Here is a 15,137-nt window from a genome sequence, read left to right as displayed (position 1 = left end):
ACAAGGGGCCGGAAAATCAGGCTGGCTATGCAACCATGCCCATGACCCCCTCCAGACCGCAGGTAAGGGCCCGTGGTGGCGACATAGCTGCAAGACTCTCATGTGAAGAGCTGATATCTGAATGATTTGCTTGAAAGAACATTGCTGTGAGTGACAATGCTGACACACTGCTGTGTGTGTGCAGCTCAGACAATCAATGGTGCCTGTTAAAGTTTACATTGATTGAAGTTAAGTTTTATTTAACCCTTTCATGTTAAGGAATCACCAGTGTGTAATGGTCCAGCTATCTGAGACAATGCGCAACAAGGTTATGTTCAATAAAAAAATGTTTATATCAACATTGGTCTGAAGTATCACGGGCAAAAACACCCAACCCCCGCCCACACCCTACTTTTTCCATCATTGACATCAATCAAATGTTCAATATGTCCAGCAATACAGAATAAAAATGCAAAGCAGGAGGGTGGTCCCCTCCCCCCATAATTACAACAAATTGCATACACCCGGATGGAGATATAACACAGCCATCACCTGCGGATATGCACCTCACTTTCCTTCCCATCTTCTCCCCACCTCTACTCCTTCCCCTCCTTGCTCCACGACGCCTGGCTGAGGAGCTCCTGAGGCAGTGAAGGCAGAGGCGGTAGTTGCACGGGTGCGGGAGTGGGGGGTGCCGAAGGGGCAACATTCTCTGATGCAGAAGCAGGATCTTGGTCCTTGCTCTCATCCGTCATTCATAGTGGTGGTGCGGAACCTAGGGGTGGAGTGTTGCGCTCTGGAACCACTGGGAGGCCTGTGCCAGCTGTGTTCCTGGCTATCGCATCCAGGGCCTCCGCCATCCGCGGAACGTACTCAGTCATGGTGATCAGCTGTCGGGATATGCCCCCCAATGCTTCGATGAGCTGGTCACCAATGTCTACAGTCCTCCTGGACAACTGTACCATCTCTCCGCTCTCATGTGGCGCTCATGGACCAGACCTGCCGCGTCCACGAGGCCTCCGTGGGGTCGGCGCCGTCCTGGGAACAAATGGGGTGCCCTGTGGCAAGGTGCTTGGGGCCAGTACCTCCAGAGTGGAGGCGGGAATAACCAGAGGACCACTAGATGGACTTGGGGTGGAATGGTTTCTGGAACGTGGCAATGCAAGTTCATCGAAGTCCGCGCTCTCATCCGTAGAGAACAGACCCAGCGGATTGACAGGCGAGAATTGGACCTCCTCAGCAGCAGATGTAGGATCGTCCGGAGAGTCGGGCCCCACCCCCCCACTTTCTGGGCTCTGTGGTCTTGCTTAGGGCCGTGCTGCTGGCTGAGCTGCAAAACACAAATGAGGTTAATAGAGGAGAATGAGGTGCTAGGGTCACAAGATGAGTCCAGCGCTACACACAACATATGCACGACAAAAGCACCACCACTATCAAAATCATCACAGACATCACATTTCATGACCATCAACACATTTGCATAGCAATGATTTTCATTCGGCCAGCATTATTTCTATGACAATTTTAGACCCTGGAAGGGTCTATTACGAGGGGGGATAGTTTTAAGGTGTTTGGTGGAATGTTTAGAGGGGATTTGAGGGGGGGGCTTCTTTATGCAGAGGGTTGTGAGGATCTGGAACTCACTGCCTGGAAGAGTGGTGGATGCAGAAACCCTCACCACTTGTAAGAGATGGTTGGATGGGCACTTAAAGTGCCATAACCTGCAGGGTTACAGACCCAGAGCTAGTAATTGGGATTAGACTGGATGACCTCTTGTTGGATGGCACAGATATAATGGTAAGTACTACGAGGGAATCGAATACGGTCAGGGTGATCTCCTGGACTAGTTTCGATCGTCTGGATCGGTCGGAGAGGAATTTTCCCAGATTTTTTCTCCCAAAATTGGCGTGGGTTTTTAATCTGGTTTTTGCCTCTCCCAGGAGATCACATGGCTCCGATTGGGGTGGAGTGTAGAATGTTTTAGTATAAGGGGTGTCGTTGTTGTGTAAGGCGGACTGGTTGGGCTGGGTGCTCTTTGCCTTTCTGGCATTGTTCATAGGTTTATATGTAACCTTTAGGGCTGCTGACCAAGGGCCTCTTTGTCGGTCGGCATGGACACAATGGGCTGAAATGGCCTCTTTCTGCGCTGTAAATTTCTATGTTTTTATGTTTCTATCATATATGATTGTTCGGACATCAATGGGTGTGGCATCTATTGACTTTACATCACGCAATGGTGTAAACTTTACTCACAAGGCATCACTGCAGGGTCTGCAGATGTTTCTGTGGCTGTCTGGGTGTGCTACCCCACCAGTGCGAGCACCCGCTCCTCCATCTCAGTGATGTCGCTGGGGACTGGTGGCCCCCCACCCGTTCGCCTCTGCATGGACCTCATCATCGAGAGTTCCTTCTGTAAAAGGTGACAGGACGACATGGCATGAGATCATTGTCTCATATCATTGCTAGGTACTGTCAAAGAGACTGATACAACACATAACCAACAGATGTAATCATGATTATGATGATAATTATCATTCTTTACCTAAAGACGTGCACTGTGACCGCAGGCTTTGAGTAAAATATTCCTGGTAAAAGTGAAAGACCTCACATCTGCTGATAGTCACTCATGACTGTTACAAATCAAATTATATAAATACATAAGTACAAGTAAATAAATGTAATACTTACTGTTGCGGATCCCACAAGGTCGTTCCATCGTTTGCGGCATTGGTTGCCCTCACGCACCTCGTTGGTCACCGAAGAGGCCACCTCTGCAATCTCGGTCCATATCTGGTAGGCCTTTGGGATGGGCTTCCCATGCCCTCCCTGTGAGAAATCACCCCAGCATAACTCGACCTCCTGCAGGAGGGAGGCACCTGCCTCTTCCGAGAACCTCCTCCCTCTTTTGCGCCCTCCAATTTGCTCCTCTCCCACCTCACTGCTCTCTCCAGCTCAGTCTTCACAGCGTGCTGTGATGCCTCCTCCTCTCCCTCCATTATAGGCCAAATTTGGGCAAATATATGGCTGGTAACAGCTAATTTTTGTTTCCCTATTTGCTCTAAAGCTCTAAACTCTCCCTCCTTCCTCCCAAAGCAGCAACACCACACCCACACATGCCTTCAGTCCCTCTTGGCTCCCTCTCTCTGTCTCTTCTTCTGTGAATGTCATGATGACCCTTGACCTCCTGAATCGCAGGAATTGAGCGTTGCCATGGATGGCGACACTTTACGGCAGAAGTTCAGTGAGATTTAACGCTACCGCCCATTTCATATCGCTTGCGGTAACACCCAATTTCAAAAATGGAGACTAGGTGCTTTGAGAATGGGCAGAAGCCGGCGATCTGAAAACCCATTTTTACCGCCCACGCCAAAAATAACGCCCATTTTTGGGCGATATGCACAAAAGTGTAAAATCTAGCCCATAGACAGGTTGATCGAGTGAGCAAGAACATGGCAAATGGAACACAATGTGGGGAGGTGTGAAGTTATCCACTTGGTAGGAAAAACAAAAAAGCAGAATATTTTTTGAATGGCGAGAGACTTGGAAATGTTTGCATTCAGAGGGACCTGGGAGTCCTTGTACATGAATCACGGAAAGTTAACATGCAAGTACAGAAGCAATTAGGAAAGCAAATGGTATAGAGTATAAGTGTAAGGACGTCTTACTACAGGACATTGGTGAGGTCACATTTGAAGCACTGTGTGTAGTTCTGGTCTCCTTACCTAAAGAAAGACATATTTGCCTTAGAGGGTTCACTGAACCGGTTCCTGGGATGAGGGGATTGCCCTATGAGGAGAGATTGAGCAGACTAGACCTATATTCCTTAGATTTTAGAAGAATGAGAGTTGATCTAATTGAAACATAAAATTCTTAAGGGGCTTGACAGGGTTAATGCTGAGAAGATGTTTCCCCTGGCTGGAGAGTCTAGAACACGGAGTCAGAGTCTCAAAATAAAGGGTCAGCCCTTTAGGAGTGACAGGAGGAGAAATTTCTTCACTCAAAGGTGCGTGAATTTTTGAAATTCTCTACCTCAGAGAGCTGTGGATGCTCAGTCATAAGAACAAAAGAAATAGGAACAGGAGTAGGCCATAACGCCCCTCGAGCTTGCTCCGCCATTCAATATCATGGCTGATCTGATGACGGATTCAGCTCCACTTCCCTGCCCACTCCCCATAACCCCTTATTGTTTAAGAAACTATCTATTTCTGTCTTAAATTTATTCAATGTCCCAGCTTCCACAGCTCTCTGAGGCAGTGAATTCCACAGATTTACAATTCTCAGAAGAAATTTCTCCTCATCTCTGTTTTAAATGGGCGGCCCCTTATTTTAAGATCTTGCCCTCTAGTTCTAGTCTCCCCCATCAGTGGAAACATCCTCTCTGCATCCACCTTGTCAAGCCTCCTCATAATCTTATACATTTCGATAAGATCACCTCTCATTCTTCTGAATTCCAATGAGTAGAGACCCAACCTACTCAACCTTTCCTCATAAGTCAACCCCCTCATCTCCGGAATCAACCTAGTGAGCCTTCTCTGAACTGCCTCCAAAGCAAGTATATCCTTTCGTAAATATGGAAACCTAAACTGCACACAGTATTCCAGGTGTGGCCTCACCAATACCCTGTATAGCTGTAGCAAGACTTCCCTGTTTTTATACTCGATCCCCTTTGCAATAAAGGCCATCTGTACCTGCATACTATCCTTTTGTGTTTCATGCACAAGGTCCCGCTGTACTGCGGCACTTTGCAATCTTTCTCCATTTAAATAATAACTTGCTCTTTGATTTTTTTCTGCCAAAGTGCATGACTTCACACTTTCCAACATTATACTCCATCTGCCAAATTTTTGCCCACTCACTTAGCCTGTCCATGTCCTTTTGCAGATGTTTTGTGTCCTCCTCACACATTGCTTTTCCTCCCATCTTTGTAGCGTATGCAAACTTGGCTACGTCACACTCAGTCCATTCTTCGAAGTCGTTAATAGATTGTAAACAGTTGGGGACCAGCACTGATCCCTGTGGCACCCCACTAATTACTGGTTGCCAATCAGAAAATGAACCATTTATCCCAACTCTCTGTTTTCTGTTAGTTAGCCAATCGGCTAAAGAGATCATGGGGTATGGAGAGAAAGCAGGAAAGGGGTACTAAGGGAATGATCAGCCATGATCTTATTGAATGGAGGTGCAGGCTCGAAGGGCCGATTGGCCTACTCCTGCACCTATTTTCTATGTTTCTATAATCCTCTATCCATGCTAATATATTACCCCCAACCCCATTAACTTTTATCTTGTGCAATAACCTTTTATGTGGCACCTTGTCAACAAATATAATGTGATTGGGATTACGGAGACGTGGCTCCAGGATGATCAGGGCTGGGAACTGAACATCCAGGGGTATTCAACATTCAGGAAGGATAGAATAAAAGGAAAAGGAGGTGGGGTAGCATTGCTGGTTAAGGAGGAGATTAAGGCAATAGTTAGGAAGGACATTAGCTTGGATGATGTGGAATCTATATGGGTAGAGCTGCAGAACACCAAAGGGCAAAAAACGTCAGTGGGAGTTGTGTACAGACCTCCAAACAGTAGTTGTGATGTTGGGGAGGGCATCAAACAGGAAATTAGGGATGCATGCAATAAAGGTGCAGCAGTTATAATGGGTGACTTTAATATGCACATAGATTGGGCTAACCAAACTGGAAGCAATACGGTGGAGGAGGATTTCCTGGGAGTGCATAAGGGATGGTTTTTTAGACCAATAGGTTGAGGAACCAACTAGGGGGGAGGCCATCTTAGACTGGGTGTTGTGTAATGAGAGAGGATTAATTAGCAATCTCGTTGTGCGAGGCCCCTTGGGGAAGAGTGACCATAATATGGTGGAATTCTGTATTAGGATGGAGAATGAAACAGTTAATTCAGAGACCATGGTCCAGAACTTAAAGAAGGCTAACTTTGAAGGTATGAGGCGTGAATTGGCTAGGATAGATTGGTGAATGATACTTAAGAGGTTGACTGTGGATGGGTAATGGCAGACATTTAGAGACCGCATGGATGAACTACAACAATTGTACATTCCTGTCTGGCGTAAAAATAAAAAAGGGAAGGTGGCTCAACCGTGGCTATCAAGGGAAATCATGAATAGTATTAAAGCCAAGGAAGTGGCATACAAATTGGCCAGAAATAGCAGCGAACCCAGGGACTGGGAGAAATTTAGAACTCAGCAGAGGAGGACAAAGGGTTTGATTAGGGCAGGGAAAATGGAGTACGAGAAGAAGCTTGCAGGGAACATTAAGACGGATTGCAAAAGTTTCTCTAGATATGTAAAGAGAAAAAGGTTAGTAAAGACAAACGTAGGTCCCCTGCAGTCAGAATCAGGGGAAGTCATAACGGGGAACAAAGAAATGGCAGACCAATTGAACAAGTACTTTGGTTCGATATTCACTAAGGAAGACACAAACAACCTTCCGGATATAAAAGGGGTCAGAGGGTCTAGTAAGGTGGAGGAACTAAGGGAAATCCTTATTAGTCGGGAAATTGTGTTGGGGAAATTGATGGGATTGAAGGCCGATAAATCCCCAGGGCCTGATGGACTGCATCCCAGAGTACTTAAGGAGGTGGCCTTGGAAATAGTGGATGCATTGAGTCATTTTCCAACATTCCATTGACTCTGGATCAGTTCCTATGGAGTGGAGGGTAGCCAATGTAACCCCACTTTTTAAAAAAGGAGGGAGAGAGATAACAGGGAATTATAGACCGGTCAGCCTGACATCGGTAGTGGGTAAAATGATGGAATCAATTATTAAGGATGTCATAGCAGTGCATTTGGAAAGAGGTGACATGATAGATCCAAGTCAGCATGGATTTGTGAAAGGGAAATCATGCTTGACAAATCTTCTGGAATTTTTTGAGGATGTTTCCAGTAGAGTGGACAAGGGAGAACCAGTTGATGTGGTATATTTGGACTTTCAGAAGGCTTTCGACAAGGTCCCACACAAGAGATTAATGTGCAAAGTTAAAGCACATGGGATTGGGGGTAGTGTGCTGACATGGATTGAGAACTGGTTGTCAGACAGGAAGCAAAGAGTAGGAGTAAATGGGGACTTTTCAGAATGGCAGGCAGTGACTAGTGGGGTACCGCAAGGTTCTGTGCTGGGGCCCCAGCTGTTTACACTGTACATTAATGATTTAGACGAGGGGATTAAATGTAGTATCTCCAAATTTGTGGATGACACTAAGTTGGCTGGCAGTGTGAGCTGCGAGGAGGATGCTATGAGGCTGCAGAGCGACTTGGATAGGTTAGGTGAGTGGGCAAATGCATGGCAGATGAAGTATAATGTGGATAAATGTGAGGTTATCCACTTTGGTGGTAAAAACAGAGAGACAGACTATTATCTGAATGGTGACAGATTAGGAAAAGGGGAGGTGCAAAGAGACCTGGGTGTCATGGTACATCAGTCATTGAAGGTTGGCATGCAGGTACAGCAGGCGGTTAAGAAAGCAAATGGCATGTTGGCCTTCATAGCGAGGGGATTTGAGTACAGGGGCAGGGAGGTGTTGCTACAGTTGTACAGGGCCTTGGTGAGGCCACACCTGGAGTATTGTGTACAGTTTTGGTCTCCTAACCTGAGGAAGGACATTCTTGCTATTGAGGGAGTGCAGCAAAGGTTCACCAGACTGATTCCCGGGATGACGGGACTGACCTATCAAGAAAGACTGGATCAACTGGGCTTGTATTCACTGGAGTTCAGAAGAATGAGAGGGGACCTCATAGAAACGTTTAAAATTCTGACGGGGTTAGACAGGTTAGATGCAGGAAGAATGTTCCCAATGTTGGGGAAGTCCAGAACCAGGGGACACAGTCTAAGGATAAGGGGTAAGCCATTTAGGACCGAGATGAGGAGGAACTTCTTCACCCAGAGAGTGGTGAACCTGTGGAATTCTCTACCACAGAAAGTTGTTGAGGCCAATTCACTAAATATATTCAAAAAGGAGTTAGATGAAGTCCTTACTACTCACGGGATCAAGGGGTATGGCGAGAACGCAGGAATGGGATACTGAAGTTGCATGTTCAGCCATGAACTCATTGAATGGCGGTGCAGACTAGAAGGGCTGAATGGCCTACTCCTGCACCTATTTTCTATGTTTCTATGTTTGTCAAATGTCTTGAGTGGCATTTGATGTGGCACCTTGTCAAATGCCAGTCATTGAGTATATTCAAGACAGAGGTCGATAATTTTTTGGGAACGAAGGGAATTAGGGATATGGGGATAGTGCAGGAAGGTAGAGTTGAGGTAGATCAGCCATGATCTGATTGAATGGCAGAGCAGACTCGAAGGGCTAAATGGCCTACTCCAGCTCCTATTTCTTAAGTTCTTACAAGTGGCAGTGTGAGACATGAAAACTTTCTTTTGTTTTGTTGCCGACTTACATTTTATAACTCATACGTACACTGAATACATCATAAGCAATAAAATGTTTGATTCTGCAAAAAGTAAGTTTGTTTCTGTTTTAGCCTTATCATGTGATATGATCAAGAAACACTAGTTTCCATTGTGGTGGGTCTGGAGATGGAAAACACAGACAAATAACCACTAATTGATATGGATCTTTGTGATCGACTTGGGCTTCATCCTATTTCACATTACAAAATGTGTGTTAATTATATCTTTGCATATGAAATTGTAGTTAGGCCAGAGCACTGGGATTTTTAAATTGGAGCTATGGCTGCTGATTCTGATAGGATTTCCTTCGCTCTTGTTTTGACCATCTTTGGGTGGAGTAAATATACAAGTGTTTATCGGGGCAGATGTAAGTTAATTGGGATTGCTGCAGCCATTAAAAGCGGTGTCAGGTCAGATGAAATTCTAATAGCAGATCCAAATAATTAAACAGCTTATTAGACTGCTATTCACTTCCCATTCATCCAGATGATAAGCAATAATTAATATTGATGACCAGGATGTTCAGAAAGGATTTGGGGATTGCAATGTTCCCTATGTTAAAAAGCCTTTGATTTGAAAGGTAAGGTGCTGCCTAGACCAAGTATATTTACCGCAGCCTTTTGCTATGTGTTTCCTTCAAACTGGAGTTATGTCACGGCAACAAGATGGATCTCCACGGAGCTGCAATATTCATGTTACATTACAAAAAGATCCAGTTAACAGACTCTGAAAAAGGACTCTAGAAATGTTAAGAATTCCATAATGCTTTGTTATTTTAGCTTCACGAATTGGTATTATCGTGAGATTTAAGTACTGAATAGTTATTTTATCGGTTTATTTATTTTGTTTTTGTATAAATTTATATCTTATAAGAATACAATGTATAATTTAGATTGAAATATATACCTGTGTGATGCTTTCTTATCAGCAAGGTGAAGAGTTTTTATTGGGCAGATAATACTATTTCCAGTGCATACCCACAAGTACAAGATGGATTGCTAATCCTGAGATACAATGGGGCTAAAATTCCAGTCAGAGGCTTCATTCGGACGAACCCAAAACTTTTTGTGAAAGTACCTGATGGTCCCGGAGGCGCCTTCGATTCCGGTCAGGGGCCTTCTTTCGAAGCGTAGTGTAGGGGAGGAGGACTTCTCCGTACATACGAAAGAGCTGGAGTCACGTGGGCCTGGACCACCAATCACTCTGCAGTATTCTCATTGATAGTAATGGGAACTCCCGTTTTTACGCGTTCCCATTATTATCAATGAGAATAAACCCCAAGACAAGAAACACAACATAATAAATAAATAACCACATATTTAACATTAATTGAAATTAAAGTTAGTTAAATGTTTTAGGAAAAAACATTTTTTTTGACATTTTTATTTTGTGTGTTTTAATACGGTTTAGAATAAACTTACCTTAATCGACAGGGTTTTTAAACATAATTTTTTTTTTTAAATTTAAGTTTTATATGTTTTAAATCTCTTACGCTGGTCAAAGTAGGCTATGCGCCTGCTTTCACCAGATGCAAGAATTTGAAGGACATTTGCTGGGCATGAGTTGGGCAAAAAGCCCAATCTCACCTGCGAGAATCTCCTTCTCTTGGGGATGCGGAGGATCTGTCAAGAGAAATCTTGACAGATCGGAAAAGCCGGTTTTCGGCGCATGAACGTCGTGCCCCGAAAACCGGCTTTTGCGCGGCCTTGCCGGGTCTGTGCGCACTTCATACGGACCCGGTGAGGCTGGAATTTTAGCTCCGCTGTTCTCAAATCACTTCATGCATAATATTCAGATTCAGCTTATAGGAGCTGTCTTTTGCAGTAAAGAGCATAGAGAAAGAGCAATAAAATATATATTTATGTTACCAATACAATAATCTCATTGGCCAATCTTTACCTAATGATTTATAATGGTAATTGACATTACTTTATATTTATGAAATACTAGATTTTTTCTGACCCAGACATTTTTTGCAAGTATGTTTGTTAATCTATAAGTAATAACAATTGTAAAAAAGGAACATCAATGCTCACCAACTGGACAAAATTCTATTAAGAAGCAACATGATTTATTTAGATTTAATCTAAAATAACATGCAGCTTTTAGAGAAGCAAAATAGGAGATAAAGCGATTAACTGACTGATATATGGTTGCATTGAAATCAATAAGAAATAGGGGTCTGTAAAATGAGATTTGCTAAGTAACGTGGTGACATGAACATCTTTGTAATGTGGGGACAGGAATTACAATGTAAGCAGGAAAAAGAAGCTAATTCAAGATGTTAAGAAAATGTCCCAACATTTGCTGTCAAAATAATAGTGAGGTTAATGGTGTTCGCGCTGTTAGTTTCACAAAAACAGCATCTCGCTGTCCGGCTCCCCATTCAAATGCATTGAGCGGCAAAAAGGTCCTGTACTTGCATGGTAGATATGAAGTAAACTCACCACAGAAAGGCAAGTCAAGTCATTTCAAATCGAAGTACTTTCAGGTTTTAATTGTTATTGGAGATTTTTTTTTTAATTAAAAATTACAATCTATTTTTTCTTTTCGTCTCTTTTTTCTCTCACTCTTGAGCCAATCTTTCTTTCCCTCTCTTTATTTCTGTTTCTGTACCTGATTTGAAATTTGAATTCACTATTCTAATTTACACTTCCTTCTCAGTCTTTGCGCTGTTAATTTCACAATCCTTCAATCTTATTGATTAAGGAGATACACAGTTGCTTGTCCTGTTTACTCGTTTTCCAGATGTCCTATAGACTGCGCCACGCCATTTCTAGCTCACACTTCCAGCAACTTACAGTGCAAATACTATGGAGATTAAACGGGCAAGGATAAGTCTAACTAACGGCGGGTGCCAATCGTTGACTGGTTACAGCGAATTCTGGATCAATAATATGTTTTCTATTGAATTCCTCCATTTCAGGCCTCTCCTCACATCATGGACCCAAACCAATGACATAGGTTATAGGTGTCTTCGTGAGCAGCTCCATCAGCAAACTCAGAAATTCATGTTGGAGACAGGTTTTGATGGCGTCTGAGCCAAGAAAAAGCTGCATCATCTCTGTCTAACAGCTGCCTTCACTGAGATCTGTGCAGATTTTTCAGGCCTGGTTTTACTTACAACATATTTACAGAGGGAATCACTTGGATCTTGCAAAATTACAAAAGCTCTTCAAGAAATATTGTTCTACAATTCTTTTCCCCATTGGTCAGTGGGCGTTTCAAAAGGTATGTAGAGAATTACATTATATAGAACAAATGAAGACTAGTTTGTGTGTGCAATTTATAGAAATGTGCTACATTATAAAACCTGAAAATACATTACTCGATATATGTTGTACCCTGATTTCACAAGCAGGCCGTGTTGTAATTTTCATAAGCTATGTATCAGTACAGTATTTTTAGGTCACCCATGATTTAATTAGATAAGAACTCCAGTTCCCTTTTAAAGACTGGACAGCAAGGATCAATACAATATGGAGCTGATCAGAATTCCAAGCAGTTAGTTTTTCTGTCAATAGAAGAGTAAAAGCAGCTACTTCCACCTGTGTTATTCTTCCTAGCAAAGGAAGCCATGTGGGGATCGAAATTCATGTTGGATGACAGTGCAAAATGGGCGTTATCACATAGGTCACCCGCTATATACCCCGCCGATATTCAGTACTATTTGCATCAACATATCAGTACTATTTGCATCAACATAACAGGCAGTCGATCCAATACCACTTGCTTTGCATCAGCGCCAAGATGTATTTCTACCCCATGGTGTTTATTTCACATCAATTCAAGGAAATGTTGTGTAGCATTCCAATAATATTTTGGAAACACCCTCCTGACAGTTATTAGCAAGGATGTAACACAGCCTAAGTAACTGGGTTTTTGATGCTTAATTATGTTCATCATCATAATCATAGGCAGTCCCTCGGAATCGAGGAAGACTTGCTTCCACTCCTAAAGCGAGTCCTTTGGTGGCTGAACAGTCCAACATGAGAGCCACAGACCCTGTCATAGGTGGGACAGACATTCGTCGGGGGAAGGGGGGGGTGGGACTGATTTGTCGCATGCTCCTTCCGCTGCCTGCGCCTGACCTCCTCACGCTCGTGGCATTGAGATTCGAAGAGCTCCAGGATGCACTTTCTCCACCTAGAGCCATCTTGGGCCAGGGACTCCCAGATATCAGTGGGGATGTCGCATTTTACCAGGGAGGCTTTGAGGGTGTCCTTGTAATGTTTCCGCTGCCCACCTTTGGCTCGTTTGCCATGAAGGAGCTCCGGATAGAGCAATTGCTTAGGGAGTCTCGTGTCTGGCATGCGAACTATGTGGCCTGCCCAGCGAAGTTGATCGAGTGTGGTCAGTACTTCAATGCTGGGGATGTTAGCCTGGGCGAGGGCACTGATGTTGGTGCGCCTGTCCTCCCAGGGGATTTGCAGGATCTTGGAGATATCGTTGGTGATATATCTCCAGCGTCTTGAGGTGTCTTCTGTACATCGTCCATGCCTCTGATTCATACAGCACTGTAGACCATGAGCTTGGTGGAAGATTTGAGGGCCTAGTCTTCGAACACTCTTTTCTTCAGGCGGCCAAAGGCTGCACTGGCACACTGGAGGCGATGTTGAATCTCCACATCAATGTCTGCCTTTGTTGGTAAGAGGCTCCCGAGTTATGGGAAATGGTCCACGTTGTCAAGGTCCATGCCGTGGATCTTGATGACTGGGGGGGTGCAGTGCTGTGCGGCGAGGACAGGCTGGTGGAGGACTTTTGTCTTACGGATATTAAGCGTATGACCCATGCTTTCATATGCCTCGGTGAATACAATCGACTATATCCTGGAGTTCAGCCTCAGAATGTGAGCGGACGTAGGCGTCGTCCACGTACTGCAGTTCAACGACAGAGGTTGGGGTGATCTTGGACCGAGCCTGGAGGCGGCGTAGGTTAAACAGCTTCCCACTGGTTCTGTAGTTTGGTTCCACTCCAGCGGGGAGCTTGTTGATTGTGAGGTGGAGCATGGCAGCGAGGAAGATTGAGAAGAGAGCTGGACCGATGACACAGCCCTGATTGACCCCAGTCTGGACGTGGATTGGGTCTGTAATGGAGCCGCTGGTAAGGATCACGGCCTGCATGTCGTCGTGGAGCAGGCGAAGGATGTTGACAAACTTTTCGGGGCATCCAAAACAGAGGAGGATGCTCCAGAAGCCCTCACGGTTGACAGTGTCAAAGGCCTTTGTAAGATCGAAAAAGGCCATGTGTAAGGGCTGGCACTGCTCCCTGAATTTTTCCTGCAGCTGTCACGCTGCAAAGATCATGTACGTTGTGCCCCGTAGGGGACGAAATCCGCACTGTGATTCCGGGATGAGCTCCTCGGCCACAGGGAGAAGACGGTTGAGGAGAAATGTAGCGACAACCTTCCCAGTGGCTGATAGCAGGGAGATTCCCCTGTAGTTTCCGCAGTCGGACTTGTCCCCCTTTTTAAAGATGGTCACGATCACTGCATCTCGGAGATCTCCTGGCATGCTCTCCTCCCTCCAAATGAGAGAGATGATGTCATGTATCCACGCCAACAGCGCCTCTCCACCATACTTTAGCGCCTCAGCAGGAATTCCATCCGCATCCGTAGCCTTGTTGTTCTTGAGCTGTTTATGGCTTTGCCTACCTCGTGCAGCGTTGGGGTTTCACTGAGGTGGTGGCAGGTCGCATGCTGTGGGATGGAGTTGAGAACACTCGAGTCAAAGGCAGAGTCTCGATTGAGGAGATCTTCAAAGTGCTCCTTCCAGTGGGGCCTGACAGCCTCGGTGTCATTGATGCGTGTTTCTCCATTCTTGGTCGGGAGTGGTGTGGGGCCTTGGGAGTTTGGACTGTAGGTGGCCTTGACTGCAATGAAGAATCCTCGCATATCGTGGCTGTCGGCCAGTTGTTGTATCTCTCGTGTTTTCTCCATCCACCACCTGTTCTTTAGGACGTGGGTTTTTTGTTGGACCTCAGCCTTGAGCAGTCTGTAACGTTGCTTTGCAGCTCCCGAGTTGGGTTGTTGCTTGAGGCTCAGAAATGCTCTGTGCTTCCAATCTATTAGTTCTTGAATCATCTGATCATTTTCATCAAATCAGTCCTGGTGTTTTCTGGTTGAGTAACCAAGTGATTCACAGGTACTGATTATGAAGACCTGGAGGGCAGACCAAGCGCTGTGGGCATTCAGTATCTTAGGGTCATCAAGGCATGCCAGATTAGCTGTGAGGCGCTGGCTGTATAAGACTCTCTTAGCTGGGTCTTTAAGTGCCCCGGCATTAACTTTTTTGCGGCACTGCTTCTGCTGTCCCCTCTGCTTTGGGGCTATGTTTATATCGATGATGGATCGGATTAGGCGATGGTCCGTGCAGCAGTCGGCAGATCCTGTCATGGCGCGGGTGATGTGCACGTCCTTGCGATCCCTGGCTCGGACGATGACATAGTCGAGCAGGTGCCACTGTTTGGAGCGAAGGTGTTGCCACAATGCCTTGTATTTGTCCCTCTGGTGGAACAGGATTGGTGATGAGGAGTTCGTGTTCTAGACAGTTTGTCAGGAGTAGGGTGAAGGCCAACATGTCATTTGCTTTCTTAACCGCCTGCTGTTACTGCATGCCAACCTTCAATGACTGATGTACCCATTCTTTTAAATTTCATGCTTCTGCCACTAGTGAACTTCCTACAACCATCTAAATCTGCACTCAAAGCTATACTAATGAGTTG

At 45.0% G+C, this 15,137-nt stretch overlaps 1 long non-coding RNA gene across 1 annotated transcript; it reads right to left on the bottom strand.

Moving 5' to 3' along the window:
- Positions 1-436: 436 nt before the first annotated feature.
- LOC139281174 (uncharacterized) lies at positions 437-9,784 on the bottom strand. Its single transcript, XR_011596837.1, has 4 exons — positions 9,492-9,784; positions 2,668-2,805; positions 2,233-2,389; positions 437-1,309 (listed from the first exon to the last, which is right to left on the bottom strand). It is a non-coding gene; the product is annotated as an uncharacterized lncRNA (long non-coding RNA).
- Between the last annotated feature and the right edge of the window lie 5,353 nt (positions 9,785-15,137).

This window comes from Pristiophorus japonicus, chromosome 15, assembly GCF_044704955.1.
Source record: "Pristiophorus japonicus isolate sPriJap1 chromosome 15, sPriJap1.hap1, whole genome shotgun sequence".
Classification (NCBI taxonomy): domain Eukaryota; kingdom Metazoa; phylum Chordata; class Chondrichthyes; family Pristiophoridae; genus Pristiophorus; species Pristiophorus japonicus.
The sequence above is the reverse complement of the archived record's forward strand: the minus strand, read 5'-3'. Positions and strand labels throughout refer to the sequence as shown.